This window comes from Crinia signifera, chromosome 4 (assembly GCF_055691185.1).
Source record: "Crinia signifera chromosome 4, ASM5569118v1, whole genome shotgun sequence".
NCBI lineage: Eukaryota > Metazoa > Chordata > Amphibia > Anura > Myobatrachidae > Crinia > Crinia signifera.
Genome location: NC_139220.1, coordinates 27190298 through 27207728, shown reverse-complemented (window position 1 = coordinate 27207728; position 17431 = coordinate 27190298).

Below are 17431 nucleotides of genomic sequence, written 5' to 3'. Positions count from 1 at the left end.
GGATGGATGGCAGGTAAGGGAGCAATGGCGAGGGGAGCGTCGAGGGAAGCAGGGGCCAGCATGGCCATCGTTAACATGCAAAATTAAGAAGGGGTCATTAGCAAAGTACAGGAGTACGCATTGTTAATGAAATTGCATGTATTGTGAATCCTTTTCAATGTAGTCATGGGATTCACACAAGTGTTCACTACCCCATAGGTCTACAAACACCCCCAAGGGTGCGAATTCAGATGTCATTGCCGGTGTTAAAACTTTGCGGCAATGGCACATGGCACCCTTCGTGCTGAATAGCATTGACCCCGAATTATCGAGCATGAGAAAGTTATACTTTTCTTACACAACTACACACTAAACATGAATTTGTACTGAAGTTTTAGTCATTGTTATAAAATCCAAATGGTTAATTTTGACAAATAAACTGTTACGTTTGTTCTTTTTATCCCAAATAATCAGTTAAAGTTCAGGCTGATGTTTCTGCTGATGAACTTAGGACATGTGTTTTGAAGAGGATCAAACTTATTACATTTCCTCAAACAAAAGCTGTATACAATTAGCTGCCACCAACTGTAATTATTTCTGAAGAGGAAATTGACTTGAACTTGTTATGTTAATTGCATGGATCTGAAATTAGCCCGGTTTGGTTGACTTTGTTTTCCTTCACTTGAATTAATTCTTCCATATATTAGCCATTTGCCAAGCGGATGATACATTTCGGGACGACTGCTCACTAATAACTGCTGAAAAGGAGACGTGTATTTATAGGAATGTGTACTAGGCTGTCAGTGGCACAGCGCAGGTCGCTACATTATATTGGGCAGCGTGTATCTATGTTGTAACTGATGCACCCCTGGATTTGGGGCATCACGGACGGTGTAACGGTTAGCATTACTGCCTCACAACGCTGAGGTCATGGGTTCAATACCCACCATGGCTCTAACTGTGCGGAGTTTGTATATTCCACCTGCTTGCGTGGGTTTACCCGGGTACTCCGGTTTCACAGCGCTGGGGTCATGGGTTCGATCCCCACCATGGCTCTAACTGTGCAGAGTTTGTATATTCTCCACGTGTTTGCGTGGGTTTACTCCGGGTACTCCGGTTTCCTCCCACAATCCAAAAATATACTGGTAGGTCAATTGACTTCCATTAAAAATTAACCCTAGAATGTCTGTGTGTGCGTGTACATGTGGTAGGGAATATAGATTGTAATGTCCACTGGGGTAGGGACTGATGTGAATATTCCACTATACTCTGTAAAGCGCTGCAGAATATGTGTGCGCTATGTAAAAAAAAGTTAATAAATAAATCAAAAATAAAGAATTACCCCCAGTAGGTGAATATCATGGCCTGATGCCAGTTGTGGATTCTTGTCCTTTCCGCTTGCTCTTATTTATTTATTGCGCATTTACCTATTTCCGTGATGATCATCTCTTGCGTAGGTGACTTGGCCACATTTTGCACTTACAGTGGGAGTGCTCTCCATCCAGCGGGGGCTGGTGGTCGGATCGCCAGCTGCCAGCCCCCCACCAGGTGTCGGAAGGGGATGCGCGCGCACGAGACGCACACATTCCCTTCAACCGGAGCTCCCCCCGGGTCCCCGCCACCTTGTTGCCGGTTCCCAACGCCGTCCCCCACCTCCCCGCTCCACCCCTAACCTTGTCCCTTTCTCCCTGAAGCTGAGAGGGCAGGGTTCACATCCCAGCCCACACGGTAACCGGGGCGCGTGTGTGTGTGGGACGCTCGTGTGTCCCAGTCAGATGGAGCGCAGGCTGAATGAGAGGCACTCCATCTGTATGCCTTCCTGCGTCAAGAGTACCAAGGATATCTGTGGTAGCTGTAATCTCATAGTACATTCCAGTGTACCGAACACTCATTGTAACAGATCAAAGCACTTCTGCTCTGTTTGGAATGGGCAAAACCTGGAAAGGGGATGCGGCTGCCGGCAGTCAGAATAAAGATGACAGCATCCTGACTAGCGTCCAGAAGACCAACGATGGAATCCCGACATCGATACCTGAGGATACCGATGCTGGCATCCCAACTACTAACATCCCAACTGCCGGCATTCAGATAATAAGTATGCAGTGTGAGCGAGAGTTAAGACTGGGGTGGGGGGACAGGGGGTTAGGTTAAGGTACTAGGGAAGGACTTAAGGTTAGGCTACAGGAGAGGGACGTTTGGGGTTAGGTTTCGGGAAAGGAAGGACAATATAGGGATAGACTGAGGAGCGGGCCCTACGGTTTACGCAGCCAAGGGGGAGGGTCCAGGGGGGCAGGCGGAAGTTAAGTATACTTACTGAACCCCTGTTCTATGAGCCTACTATCCTTTCTGTACCTGTTCACACCCAGGCCTGTATATACCCATCAGCCAATGCCGGCTCTCCTGCCGAGTCCCTTTGGCCATGACGTCACAGGGTACACACAGGACTGCCTTCAGAAATTGTGGGGTCCTGGCCTGACAAAATAAGCAGGGTCCCCTTTCCACTTCTTGAACCCCCAACTTGCTTGGTGAGACCTCCACTGTCCGCAGCACTGACCACACTAATCAATCCCTACATTGCTTCAAGGGAAATGTGAACTTTGTTCATGACAAATTACACTTGATAGACTCCAGTCCTGGGCCCCCTATTTGTCTGATCCCAGGACTGGAGTGTCTGTTTAGACAATACGTCTGTTTGGTCACTTCAGAACTTTATAAACACACTCCCACAAATGCTACAATCGTGCCTTTGACAAACTCCAACCTGAGCGCTCAGTGCAGAAAATAAAGTAAAAACACCCCTTGTATATATAATAGATTTAAACCGTTATGAAAACATCCTGTGAGTGTTCACCCAGACTACTAACACTCACTTCGTAGACTGGGCATCTGTGGCTAGCGATGTCTCCTTCATCACATTCCATTCCAGCATCCTAATCCCGAACGCCAACCAGAGTGTTGCCCTTCTTCCCTCCTTACACAATGGTGCCATTTAAAAATAAAATCTGAGGCTTGGCGTCTCCATAGAACAAATGAAGTCCCTGTTTTTTCAACACCTTCCCACTTCTCAGTGTCTGTGATTACATTTGTATCTGCTGAGTGAGAAAGAGCCATTGCTGCTTGTACAAACAGAGGACGGGCGCTCCTTGCTGGGAATAAAGTGTGTAATGCGGTATAATAAGACAATACGTGATCACTAAACAGGGAAAACAAGTTCAGTTAGAAATGCCTGGAATAAAACAGTGATAACATACAGTAGATCCTAACTTATTGTAAATATGAATTGGGACCCAGGTGCATGCTGAGGGGGAAGGCCAGTGGTGCAAGTAGGAAAAACGACGTAGTGGTACTGTGGTCAGGGGGCGTGGTCATATGACACTAGGGGGAGTGGCTGGAATATTGCACGCCGAAGGCAAAAGGTCCAAAATTTACACAGTAATGCCTGTTACGCGTCAAACACCCAATACATATGACCCATGCCATAATGCCCATTACACATTATGCCCCACACCATAATGCTCATTGCACCTCACCCCACAGTGCCAGATATCATATGTCCCCACAGTGCCACACATATGCCCCCAGTGCCAGATATGCCCCCACAGTGCCACACATATGCCCCCAGTGCCAGATATGCCCCCACAGTGCCACACATATGCTCCCAGTGCCAGATATCGTATGCCCCACAGTGCAACACATATGCCCCCAGTCAATGTTCCCTCTAATTTTATGAAGCCTGTGTGCGGCTAAAGATTTTGGCTGTGCAACTTTGGAAGGAAATTTAAATTTTTGTGCGTCACTTATATATAACTGGAAAATGACGTTCAGCATTTGTGTTAACTTTACTTCAAAATGATATTAAACATTTAAACATTCAAAACACAGCACACAATGTAGTTAATGGGTGAAACACACATTTAATTGAGTCCACAACTGCAAAAAGGGACCACTGCTGCTTTGTGCGCTCTATTGTAATGTCTGTGCGCATGCTCGTCGAGGTGTATGCGCGCGCACGCGCGCACAGCTTAGAGGGAACACTGCCCCCAGTGCCAGATATGCCCCACAGTGCCACACATATGCCCCCAGTGCCAGATATGCCCCCACAGTGCCACACATATGCCCCCAGTGCCAGATATGCCCCCACAGTGCCACACATATGCCCCCAGTGCCAGATATGCCCCCACAGTGCCACACATAAATGCCCCTACAGTCTTTAGCAGCAACTCACTGTCAGGTCAGGTACGGTCCTCTCTCCCCCTCCTCTAGTCCCCCGCCACCGCTGCCTGCTTCTTCCCTGGGGAGGGGAGCGCATCTTCCGTCTCTCCTGCCCCGCAGTCTATTTTGCGGGCTGGCTTCTGACTGGCTGCCAGCCTGCGAGCTCTGATAGGTGAACAGGCGTCTGTGTCACAGTGATTTGTTATTTTATGGCGGTACCGGCAATATATATTTTACCGCTACGCCGTACCACCCCGTACCGCCATACTTGCACCCCTGGAGGTGGCCCTAGGATAGGGGCGTGGCTTTGCAGGAACTGTTCTCCACTTGAGAGACCTCCCCGTTTCCGTCACTGTGGGAGCATGCGCCCAGACCCTCTCACTCTTGAATACAAGAGTATTGCTGCACATACTTTTTGTACTAGATCTCATCTCATCGCAAAACCGAGATGCGATGAGATGCGATATTGTATACAATATTGTATACAATAATTGTACCGTGTATGGACACCTTAACACAGCCGCGCACCTGAGTCAAGCTGGCCCTGCCCACACCCATAGCTCAGAGGATGGACGGCTGAGAGAGCGGCTGGCTTTCAGGTCATCGGGACCCGGGCCTGCTGTTCCCCTTGACCCCCCCTGTCGACGGGCCTGTATGCAAGCATACATCACCTGTTAACCACGGCTGGAGCAGTGAGTGAGAGGGGGTATTCCAACTTCTCATCACACAAAGGAATTTAGCGGTACACGGGTGGGACAGTGCTTGAAAAACGGGGCTGTCCTGCCAAAATCGGGACAGTTGGGAAAATGTGCTCCGGTAAATTGTTTTATTAAATACTACAAGGTGCTCTGTAGAGTTGTCACTTGGGGTATGGGTCATAGGGTCTACACTACGAATGTCGACATATATTAGGTCGACCACTAAAGGTTGACAGGGCTTGGATTGACACCTGAAATAGGTCAACATGGCTAAGGTCGACAGGGTCGGAAGGTCGACGCAAACATTATGTCGACAATGGGAAGGACAGTCAAAAGGCTTGGATAAGTTTTTCACGTTTATTTTACCCGAATTCTGACGCAAGTCGACATGGACACCCTGACAGTGTACTGCATCCCCTCGCATAGCCCGCTGCGCTCGCCATGCTTCGGGCACAGTACCTCGGCACACTATTATATTCTTACACCATGCCCTGGTGGATATAGGGCCATATTCAATGTTGTGCGAAAATGGTTATATTTACGATTTTTCGCACCTTTCTCTTCTTTCGGGACACTGACGCGATTCCTAATTTCGATTCTTTCGTGTATTCAAAGTTTCGTTTTCGTGGAACGCCTACATGCGTAAACTAACCAATGAAGTGAAAACTGGGCGTTTCGTTTTCACTACACTGGCTCGCCCGTTTACTATATAAGGAAGTGTACTGCGTAGTGTACTGCGTAGTTTACCCACCATTTTGGCACACTGCGGAGCGCTGTTGTGTATCCTGGCCTGTGTGCTGGTAAAGGATATCCAAACGAGGGCAGAGCACTGGAATCAATCGCGGTCTTTGAGGTACCCTTTTTTTTTAACTGAGTGTAATGTAATTGTTTTCTTTTGTTTGCAAATGTTTTTTTGATGGGAAATGTGTAGGAGTGAATTCCAGTTTGATAGATTTGACTGTTTTAAACTGCAATTTTATAATGTCCCTGTTTTTTCCACCAAACATTTGGGTGTGGCTTTTAACCTACTGTACAGTGCTAGCAAGGTAGTTGGGGGGCTGCAGATTGATGTATTTGGGGTAGCATGTGCTGTTTATATGGGATTGTCCCTGTTTTTTCCACCAAACATTTGGGTGTGGCTTTTAACCTACTGTACAGTGCTAGCAAGGTAGTTGGGGGGCTGCAGGGCTGCTGATTGATGTATTTGGGGTAGCATGTGCAGTTTTGGGGTGTCCCTGTTTTTTCCACCAAACATTAGGGTGTGGCTTTTAACCTACTGTACAGTGCTAGCAAGGTAGTTGGGGGGCTGCAGGGCTGCTGATTGATGTATTTGGGGTAGCATGTGCTGTTTATATGGGATTGTCCTTGTTTTTTCCACCAAACATTAGGGTGTGGCGTTTGCATCGCATCATGTATGTCGATAGGACCATGAACATCACAATCAAGTCAGCAAAATACTCCATTATTGTAGCCAGTGATTGAAAAGGAATTATTTCTTATCCAAAAACGCAAATTGCCCTAAAAAACGCTTCCAAATACAGCTGACTGCAATAAGCTGCTGCTCCCTGAAGTCCCAAACGTAGGAGTGAGGCACTGTGAGGGGTGAACAGCATCTTGGGAAAAAATAACATGTGCTTTACCAATGCATGCTGGGAAATCAAGTGTATGAAAAACCATTAATATGGCCCTATCATTGGAAAACATCAACTTTCAAAGAAGCAAACATTTCTCCAACAAGTATGTTTAGGTTCCGGAGGTTAAAAGGAGGCATCACTCAAGAAATATTTTTATTCGTGACCCATTGGACGTCGAAATGAAAAAGGAGAAACAGATCAAACATGTGCAGCAAACAATTTCGGCTTCTCAGGATTGAATACGTTTGAGCGAAAAAATATATATAAAAAAAAAAACGAAAAATAAGGGTTTGACCGAGCGAAATCAGCGAAACGCAAGCGAAAATTAAAACTTTCGCAAGCACGAAAAATAACAACATTGAATAGACGAAGTCTTTTCGTCGCGAAAAAAACGAAATTTTTAAGAGAATTTTTTTTTTCCGCAAGGGATTGAATACGGGCCATAGTGTATGATATACCCCTTGTTTCGTAAAAAAAATTAAAAAATTGTCAACCTAGTGCTTTTGTCGACCTTCCGACCCTGTCAACCTTATTTCATGTGTTGAGCTAAGCCCTATCCCATGGGCGAATCCCCCGGCCCGCCACGCGCACCCAGCACATGCACATCAGTCCTCCGTTCGCCCGAACCAGAGTAACCCCCTAAAACACGGCCGAGGCAACTAAAAAAATTCTAAATTAATTACCGTTAATGTTCAATTAAATAAAAACCACAAATTTTGTTTTACGTTCATTCCGATTACCAAGATCAACGTTCACACCCACTGATACAAGGCCATCCCAACATATGCTCAGTGCGACTCTCTCTCTCTCTCTCTCTCTCTGGGCAGTATTCAATGCTCCCGATTCACCATTTTTTTCGGCGAATCGTGCTGTTTTCACTCCTTGCAGTGAATCTTTTTCACAGATAATCTGATTCACCCTCGCTGCACATTCGCAGGTTCCGGAGGGCTGGAGCATTCGCTGCCAGCCCTCCCTGTCACCCTATTCAACGCCGCAGGGGCTCGCTGCCCCTGGCGGCAAAGTTTAACCGGTGCCGGGGGATGGCGGCAGGCAGGGAGATGGCCCCAGAATGTGTGGGGGAAAAGGAGGACTGCCGGGTACACAGGCAGCAGAAGCTGCACCCCTTCCCCGGGAGAGCTGGCAGGGGACACGGGTAGGGAGCCGCTGCACTGCTCCTGCATATGTAATTAGTGAGAGCAGTGTGAAGTGAATATATAAATATGTAATGAGCGACTCTCAGCTCCCGGCCCCCTGCTGGCGATTGTGTAAAAAAAAAAATTTAAATTAAATATATATTCATGTGTTTCAAGCACATGAATAAAAATAGCATGCCCCTTCACAAAAAATGAGAAATGGTGAATCATGGCGAAAATCATGCTGAAAGCAGTTCTCCATCCTAGCATTGAATACACTCTCGGCGAATACCAATGAACCACCCCATTGAAATACACCAGCGAATTGCAGCGAGCATGAAACGGATAACTGGCCGGCATTCACTGTTCGCTTTCGGCGAACAGTCAACATTGAATAGGGTGAATCAGTTTTCAGTGAAAAAGATTCACCGCAGGGAGAGAAAACAGCCCGATTCGACTAAAAAAAACGGTGAATCGGGAGCATTGAATACTGCCCTATGTATGCCCGTTATGCTTTGGAAATATATATATATTTTTTAACTTTTATGAATTCCTGTTAACAATTACCACTGTCCTTGTTTCATGAATTTTATATATATTCATGTTTGTATGATTTAATGCTCCTAATTACCACTGCTTAATACAATTGGAACAATTCAGTTTGTTCACAGCAGTAATTATATTGTATTATTACCAAGCATGTTTTTGTGAGCTATCAAAACTAGTCATTTGAATTGTGAATTAATGTGGATTTACTGTATTATGTTTAGAGTCTGGAAACTTGAATTATGTGATTAATAAAAGAGCTATCTACTTTCATAAATAACAGTGGCTTTATTCTATAATTAACCCTAGAATGTCTGTGTGCGTGTACATGTGGTAGGGAATATAGACTGTAAGCTCCACTGGGGCAGGGACTGATGTGAATGTTCAACTATTCTCTGCAAAGCGCTGCGGAATCTGTATGCACTATATAAGAAACTGTTAATAAATAAATTCTGAATGGTACATAACACTTGTACATACTCGAGATGATCTTTCTGAATTGAAGATTATGACTTTATGAAAAAAAAAATATTTGATTGTGAATTCCATCCCAGAATTGGCTTATTTTAGTGGTGAACGCACTTCTTTTATGATCATGAATATTAAATTCAAGGGCGGATTGGCTACGCGCCTGGGGGGGGCGACGGGGGTGCGCGTGTTACTGCACGGGGGACATACCTGCGTCATCCATATATGTTTATGACTTTATTTGCATGTACTGTTACACAGAGTAATTAGAAGATAATGGGGGCGATTCAGTAACACAGAAATGCGGTAAAAACCCCGTTATCAGGGTTTTTACCGCATTTCTGTATGCTGTATTAGCCCACCGCAGTGTTAGCGCTGCAGAAGCCTATGGGCTTCTTTCCGCAACGCTGTTTGAGGGATCCGTCACGGATCCCTCCCAGCGTGCCCTGCCGCCGACCCGGAAGTCCAGTGCCGGCACCGCATCGCAAGGGACAGCTCTTATCGCAAGAGCTGTCCCTTGCGTTAATAACCGCATATGTTACAGCATATGCCGTTATTAAAAATGGCGGTAGCCGGCGAAGGGGGCCGCGGATGTTACAACATCCCGCCCTAAAACTGAACTAGGCAGAAGACTATGGTGTGGCTACAGTGGCGTAACTATGAATTGGGAGCCCCCCCCGCCGCACCTCCCGCCCGCAGCCTTACCTGTCTTGCTGGTCCCGTCCCGGCTCCCTTGCTGGCTTCATTCTTCTGCTAGTGAGACGGACCAACACAAAATGTCCGCCCCCATACAGCAGACAGTTTCAGAGAACTGTCTGCTATATGGGGCAGACATTTTATTGTGGTCCGTCTCACTAGCAGAAGAATGAAGCCAGCAAGGGAGCCGGGACGGGACCAGTGAAGTCAGGTAAGGCTGTGGGCGGCGGATGGGCGGGCGGCGGATGGGCGGGCGGCAGATGGGCGGACGGGAGGGGGCTAACTATAGCACCACAGCCCCCCGGCGCCCACACATGCACAGCGCCCCCCCCGCAGCCGCGGGGGCTGCGGTGCTATAGTTACGCCTCTGTGTGGCTAAGAGATATTTTATATTGTAGCGAGTGCGAATAGCTGATGGTAGACATGTCTGATTGGTGGTGTTAGACACGCCCAATGGGCATCTAATGAAACGTACCACCGTGTCCCCTCGCTGCGCTCACCATGCTATTTTGTTCTCCCACCATGCCTTATTGGATGGAAGGGCATGAAATACCACTTGTCTGCAGATGTTGGCTCAAAAACAATGTGAAAACCCCATGTCGACCTTTTGACTGTCAACCTAACCCATGTCGACCTAATGACCCTGTCGACCCAGACTCATGTCGACCTTCCTGTATGTCGACCTAGACCAGACTTGCCTACCCTCCCGGGAATCTCACGGTTTTTACCGGACCCTCCTGCTGCCCCGCAAACCTTGGTATTCCTCACAGATTTTGCAGGTAATCGGTAACGGCGCAAAAATCCCGATTGCCCATGCGCGAGTCCGGAAGTGCCGAGGGGCGGGCCTACTCGGTACATGTGACCGCATGTGAAGTCGCTAGTAGCCGGCCGTCCCCAGCACAATCTGCATTGATCAGGGCCTGTCTGACACCTAGCCCGGGGTGCACTGCTGTCAGCTGCTGCTGCACTGACAATGCCTGCCAGCGTCCCTGTTGTGTATAGATTATCGGCTGCTACCTGCTCTTCAGTGCCTGCGGGAAGCAGTACTGGGCTGAGCAGGGTGACATCTGCCCCCACAGGCCAGTAGACTTAAAGCATCTGTTAGCTGCTATCCCCACCATCCTCTCATCAATCTGGCCGTGCAGCAGACCGAGGTCTCATGAAGAGAAGCCCAGACAGACCTCAGAGGAGAGGGAATGTGTCTGCAATAGAACTTCTAAACCTGGCTCAATCCTCCCAGCCCCAGTCAGCCCAAAAAAGTAGGTTCATACTGTGTGCCTCATGATTTTAAGATATTTAAAGGGTGTATGTGGGGGAGGGGGTTAGTGTTAGGAATGTATATAAGGGAAATTATAGGCATATATGCATGTAAGACAGGTTTGCCTACTTGGAGCCAGGAAAGTGGCACATGCATGTCCACCCCCCCCCACCCACATCTCCCCCCCCCCCCCCTTCCCCTCTCCCTTTCTCTCCCCCTTCCTCTCCCCCCTGTCTCACTCTCCCCCTTCTCTCTCCTGGTGGTATTAGACACATGCTTCCGCTCCCCTGACCCCATGTTCCCACTGAGACACTGCTGCACCTGCCAAAGGTGGATGCTATGGGGCACTTCTGGTGGACTGCCTAGAACTACTGGGTGGGTTTTCAGCATGTAGCAGCACAGAAAGTAGGAATCCCGTGATTCCAGCACCAGGAGCTAGAGCACCGTCAACCTCTGAATCAGGACTAGAGTGTTCCAGAGTTTTAACCTGTCACTGCAGGACACACCCCTTAGTAAATATAGGTACGCCGATAGGTGGCATTAGACACGCCCTTTTGGGTGGAGTATGTCACGCCCTCTCAGCACTGCGGTACATTCTACCATTCTACTACCAGCTAAAATCTAACTGAATAACTATGGTTTTCAAAAGTAGGCAAGTATGACCTAGACTCATGTCGATCTAAATGCATGTCGACCTAATGGTGTTGACCCAATGACCGTATCCCAAGCATGCAATGAAGTGTTCATGCACTATATTTGCAGCCAGACATACTGGGACACTAAGATATACAGATGGGGGTGAACTGCTGTAGAATTTATTTTGAAATCCCATATGAATTAATAAAAAGAGAAATTTAGAACTTTTTTTTTTGTCAATGCAAAAATCAGCGGCGTCATGTTCTTTTTTTTTACATTAAATTAAAGGTTTTGGTGAACATGGTTTCATTTAAAACTCAGTTAAATCTCTTTTAAACAGTATGTGACCTAATAGTCTGGATTAGCTAACACAAAGCAATGAGAACCCGTTAGCTTTGTACATGGCAAGATAATACGATGCCGCACTGCACATCTTTATGCAAAATGTGATATATAATTATGGCACATAATTGATCTAACAAATTCAGCATGGCAGCAGGTAATTCCTGTGTAATTATACACCCTCATGGAAATTACTGCACAGAGATTGCCCATTGTTGTAATTATACTGCATTGTCACATTTCTTTATGTATAGAGACAAACATTTCAGTCCGGAGATAGGGTTTTAACACCTTTCAACAACTTATTAGAAGACTTTTTGTGGCATATATGAACAAGTTTGCCTTTAATTTTGTCCCTTTATTTTTCAGCTGTGCGGCTTACGGGCATCATTAATGATGGTAATTTTGGCCCTGCTACCTGTCAAACACCCCCCCCCCCCGTCCCCCCCACAGCAGTCTGAAACTGAAAATGTCTCAGAAGTAAGCCCACAGAACCACTGCATGCGAGTTTGCTGCAATGCTTTAATCAGGAATGCAGATGTTTACCATACCTCCCAACCAGAGGGGGCTGCAGCCCAGTTTAAAATTCAAATAGGGGAGGCCTAGTAACTGCCACCAACTGCCATTCCAAACTGACTCACTGGCAGTTGGTGTTTGTCCCCTATCTAAATTGTGGAGTGTGCTACAGCAGCACCTCTGGAGCTGCCACTTCTCAGACTGTCCCCATTTATGTGGGACAGTCAAGTTTTTCTTGGGAAACTCCCAGTGGCATAGCAATGGGCTCGCAGACCCCACGGCGACTTTGGGGAGCCATTGCCGGCAGGGTCTGCGGGAGTGCCGGGTTTGTGATGCTGCTGCACCGACAGGCATGTGCGGGAGCTAATAAGCAGGAAAGATCTCGCCGCTGCGATTTACTGTACACTCACATATATAGACACACTGCAGAGGTCTGCAGCTCATTCTGCTCAGCTGTCGCCCCCTCTCCCTGACTGTCTCATCCTTCATGCATACAGGATGAGAAAGTCAGGGAGAGGTGAATCTGTGTGGGCAGAGATAACTGAAAATAACAAAAAACACAAAAATAAAATTTTAACATGGGTATGCTACAGATCGCCGAACATTAATGAAAGGGATGAGTCTCTACTGTTAAATCAAATCAAAAATTTGACAGACCAGGGGCAGGTACTAATTATGGGGGATTTTACCTATCCAGACATTGATTGGACAAATGAGTCATGTAAGTCTGAAAAAAGCAGAGGGTTCATAAACTTACTCAAGGATCAGTTTATCACACAGTCGGTAGTAACTCCAACTAGGAACGAGGCACTATTGGATTTAGTATTAACAAACAACATACAGTAGATCTAGTTTCAAATACCAAAGTAATAGAACACCTAGGGAACAGTGACCATAACATGGTTTAACTAGAAATAAACTTCAAACTACAACATACAGGAACGGCTAAAATATTAAATTTTAGGAAAGCTAATTTCAAATTATTCAGGGAATCTTTAAAAGATATTGAGTGGGAAGCGTTATTTGAGGGGGAAGAATGCAGAAGAAATGTGGGAAACACTAAAAAATGTGCTTGAATCACTAACATCTAAATACATCCCAAACGCAATAAAGGTAAATTTAATAAAAAAAAGCCACCATGGTTGGATAACGTGAATGACGAGGCATTCAACAAATACAAGGAATTAAATAAAAATTTGTAAAGGGGTAATCAAAGTAGCTAAAAAGGGAAAATGACTCTGAGAGCAAAACCAATCCCAAGAAGTTTTTCAAACACATCAATAGTAAACGAATAATTAAAAGAGCATGGGCACATTATCCAATATGGGTGGTGAAAGCTTTACAGAGGATAAGGGAAAAGCAGAACTGTTGAACAAATTTTTCACATCAGTGTTTACCAGGGGAGAACAGACAGTGGAGCTTACAAGTACCGCAAATGAAACGAGCAAGCCAGATCTTAATATTACTTTCACGACAGACGAGATAAAATTGCGGCTCAGCAAAATAAAAACAGACAAATCACCAGGCGCAGATGGCATTCATCCTAGGGTACTAAAGGAAGTAAGGGAGGAATTAGAAACCCCTCTGTTTTACATTTTTGATAACTCACTTACATCAGGTAAAGACTGGAGAATAGCTGAGGTAGTGCCAATATTCAAAAAAGGAAAAAGGGATGACCCAGCTAATTACAGGCCTGTGAACTTAATATCAATAGTGGGTAAATTATTTGAAGGTTTCTTAAGGGATGGCATCCTGGAATATTTAAATCTTCATAGTTTACTTCGTATCAACCAACATGGGTTTGTGAAAAAACGTTCATGCCAAACTTTACTAGGCTTCTACGAGGATGTCAGCAAAAATCTTGATAATGGAAATGCTGTAGATGTGGTCTTCTTAGATTTTGCTAAGGCCTTTGATACAGTGCCGCACAAGAGGTTGATAAACAAAATGGAGGAACTGGGACTAGGGGTAAGAATTTGTAGGTGGGTAGGTAACTGGTTATGTAATAGAGAACAGAGAGTGGTTGTGAATGGCGCAGTATCATATATGATACCAGTACTAAGTGAAATGCCACAAGGGTTGGTAGGTACTGGGGCCCATTTTGTTTAACATATTTATTAAAGATATTGGGGTGGGAATACTCAGCAAAGTTTCCATTAACACAAAATTGAGCAGAGTAATTAGATCAATTGAGGATGTCTCGGCGCTTCAGAATGATCTTAATAAACTAAATGATTGGGCGAACAAGATTGGGCGAACAAGTGGAAAATTAGGTTCAATGTAGATAAATGAAAAGTTATGCACCTTGAGAGACATAACCAATGTGCTAGTTAAATTAACTAAGTGGGGGAGGCATTGTATTATTCAGAACTTGAAAAGGATCTAGGAGTCCAAATAGATAACGAATTGGGGTACAGTGCTCAATGTCATATAGCAACTAACAAGGCAAACAGAATACTAGCATGTATAAAAAGGGGCATGGGAGTAAGCTGTTATGTATTATTATTATTATGATATGTATTTAACTTTATGCAACTCGTGTTGTACACATACAGTAAAGACCTCAATTTGTGTCAATTCCTAGAAAACTCAATAAAAATTTTATTTGCAAAAAAAAAATGGCGTATGGAAACTAGGGACTCAAAAGTGCTGTAATTATAACACTGTACAAAGCATTGGTTAGACCACATCTTGAATATGGAGAACAATTCTGGGCCCCGCACTATAAAAAGGACATCATAGAACTGGAAAGAATCCAAAGAAGAGCAACAAAAATAATAAAGGGAATGGAGAATTTAAGCTATGAGGACAGATTGAACAAATTGGGATTGTTTACGCTAGAGAAGAGACGTTTAAGGGGGGACATGCTTGACATGTACAAATATATCAGGGGGCAATATAAGGAACTGTCCAGCGCACTTTTCAATACAAGGAAGGACTCTAGGACATGTGGGCACGAGTTTAGATTAGAAGAGAAAAGATTTTGTTCCCTTAGAAGGAAAAAATTTTTCACGGTCAGGGCAACTAAACTATGGAACTCTCTTCCTGGTGAGGTGGTGTCGGCATACACAATAAATACGTTTAAAATAAGGTTGGACAAACATTTATTGATTAAAAACATCCAGGGGTACAATTAAGTCTTTAAAATAAAATATCAGTATTCACTACATAAAAACAAGGGTTAAGCTAATAAACCAAGGTTGAACTAGATGGACCCAACCTTTTTCAGCCTTAACTACTATGTAGCTGTCTCCCCCGCTCACTGACTGTCTTATCCATCCTGCATATACAGGAGCTGTCGTCCCCCCTCTCCCTGACTGTCTCATCCGTCCTGCATATAGCTGTCTCCCCTTTTCACTGACTGTCTTATCCATCCTGCATATACAGTAGCTGTCTCCCCCCTCTCACTGACTGTCTTATTCATCCTGCATATTGCTGTCTCCACTTCTCACTGACTGTCTTATTCATCCTGCATATTGCTGTCTCCACTTCTCACTGACTGGCTTATTCATCCTGCATATAGCTGTCTCCCCCTCTCCCTGAATGTCTCATCCGTCCTGCAAATTGCTGTCTCTACTTTATGTGTGGCATAATGTGTATGGGGCATTATGGTGTAGGGCATAATGTGTAAGGGGCAACATGGTGTGGGGCATAATGTGTAAGGGGCATTACGGTGTGTGATATAATGTATAAGGATCATTAGGGAGTGTGGTATAATGTGTGAGGGGCATTACAGTGTGTGGTATAATGTGTAATGTGTTTGAGTGCAAACAGGGGCGTGACTCGTGATTGTGGCATTGCCGAAAAGCCATACTCATTTCCTGAAGCCGCACCCCTTCTGGGGAGCATTCACCAAATGCGTGCAAAAAGTCCTGAATCTTCTATTCGAGTTGTTAGGAGTTATGTGTTTGCTACAAATTTATCCCCTTAGATGCAGGTTGCTGGGGGTAGAAGAGGCGGAGATGCAAATAGTGTCATTATGACATCAGATTGCAGCATCATGTAGAGTGCGTGCGGCCATAATGACACGTGGACTAAGAATTGTGTCACCATGCCTACCTGTTCCATACATTTAATTAGGAAGTGGGTGAAACTGTGGGGATCCTATATATAGCTTTAATACAACTTTGAGACAGTTGGATATAATAGCTTTATTAGGGCCGTCAGAGTACCAATCAGCTGATATGCATTATTTCCCAATGACCGCACACAACTCTCGCCCATATAACTATCTTGATCATTTTATAAAATGGGTGTCACATCACACCTGATATTTGCACACGTTGGTTGGTTGACCACACTCGGCCTTCTACAAGTTGACCGTATGTCAGAGTGTGAACCAAACACAAGAGTTATATACCAGTCTGGCACCTGCCGGATTCATTAGGGCTGATGACTGGCTTCTCTTCGGGTAGGGGAGTAGTGGCAGCCACCCTGCCAAATATAATTAGGAGGCCACCACTGATTGATAGTATCCTCTTATGGTACAAAGATTTATAGTTAGGGTTATCAACTCAAGGAGGGATATAAGGAGAAAATAATAATTATCCTTTTAATGTTTGTTAATATTAAGCCATGTGTTCCAAAATAGAAAGTTAGTATCACATAGCAAATGCGCGGTCACATCTGGGATTTGAACATAGGTCCGTCCCGGAGTTTAGCTGCTAACAGCGACCTGGCTAATCACCCCCACCGGCAATGAGTTCCAGAATTTTACTGCTCTATTGGTGAAGAATCCTCTTAATTCAATAGGGAATTTATTTTCCTCGAGCCTCAGTACATGCCCGCGTGTCCTAAGTATAGAACTGTTACTGAACAAATCATCTCCCAGTTCCATATGATTCCCAATCCTGTATTTGAACATACCAATCATATCACCTCTCAGCCTCCGTTTCTCCAGCAGGGACGGACCGGGACCAGATATCGGCTCTGGCATTTTGAGCACACAGGCCCACCTGCAGTAGGCAGGACCCTTGCGCGGCGAAGCCACGCAGCGAAATGGGTGGGTGGCCTTATGGAAAGGGGGCGTGGCATCACAAAAAGCCATTACACATTATGGAACACACCGTTATGCCCATTACACATTGCCACACACTGTATTGCCCAATACATATTATGCCAGGGCTTGAATGCCATACACCGTAATGCCCATAACACGTTATACCAAACACCCTAATGCCCATTACACATTGCGCCTCACAACGTGATGCCCCTTATAAATTATGCCACAATCATAAGATGCCATTCCTTCCCCCTGTGCCAGCCCTGTCCCCCTCCCCCTGTGTCAACCATGTCCCCTCCCCCTGTGTCAGC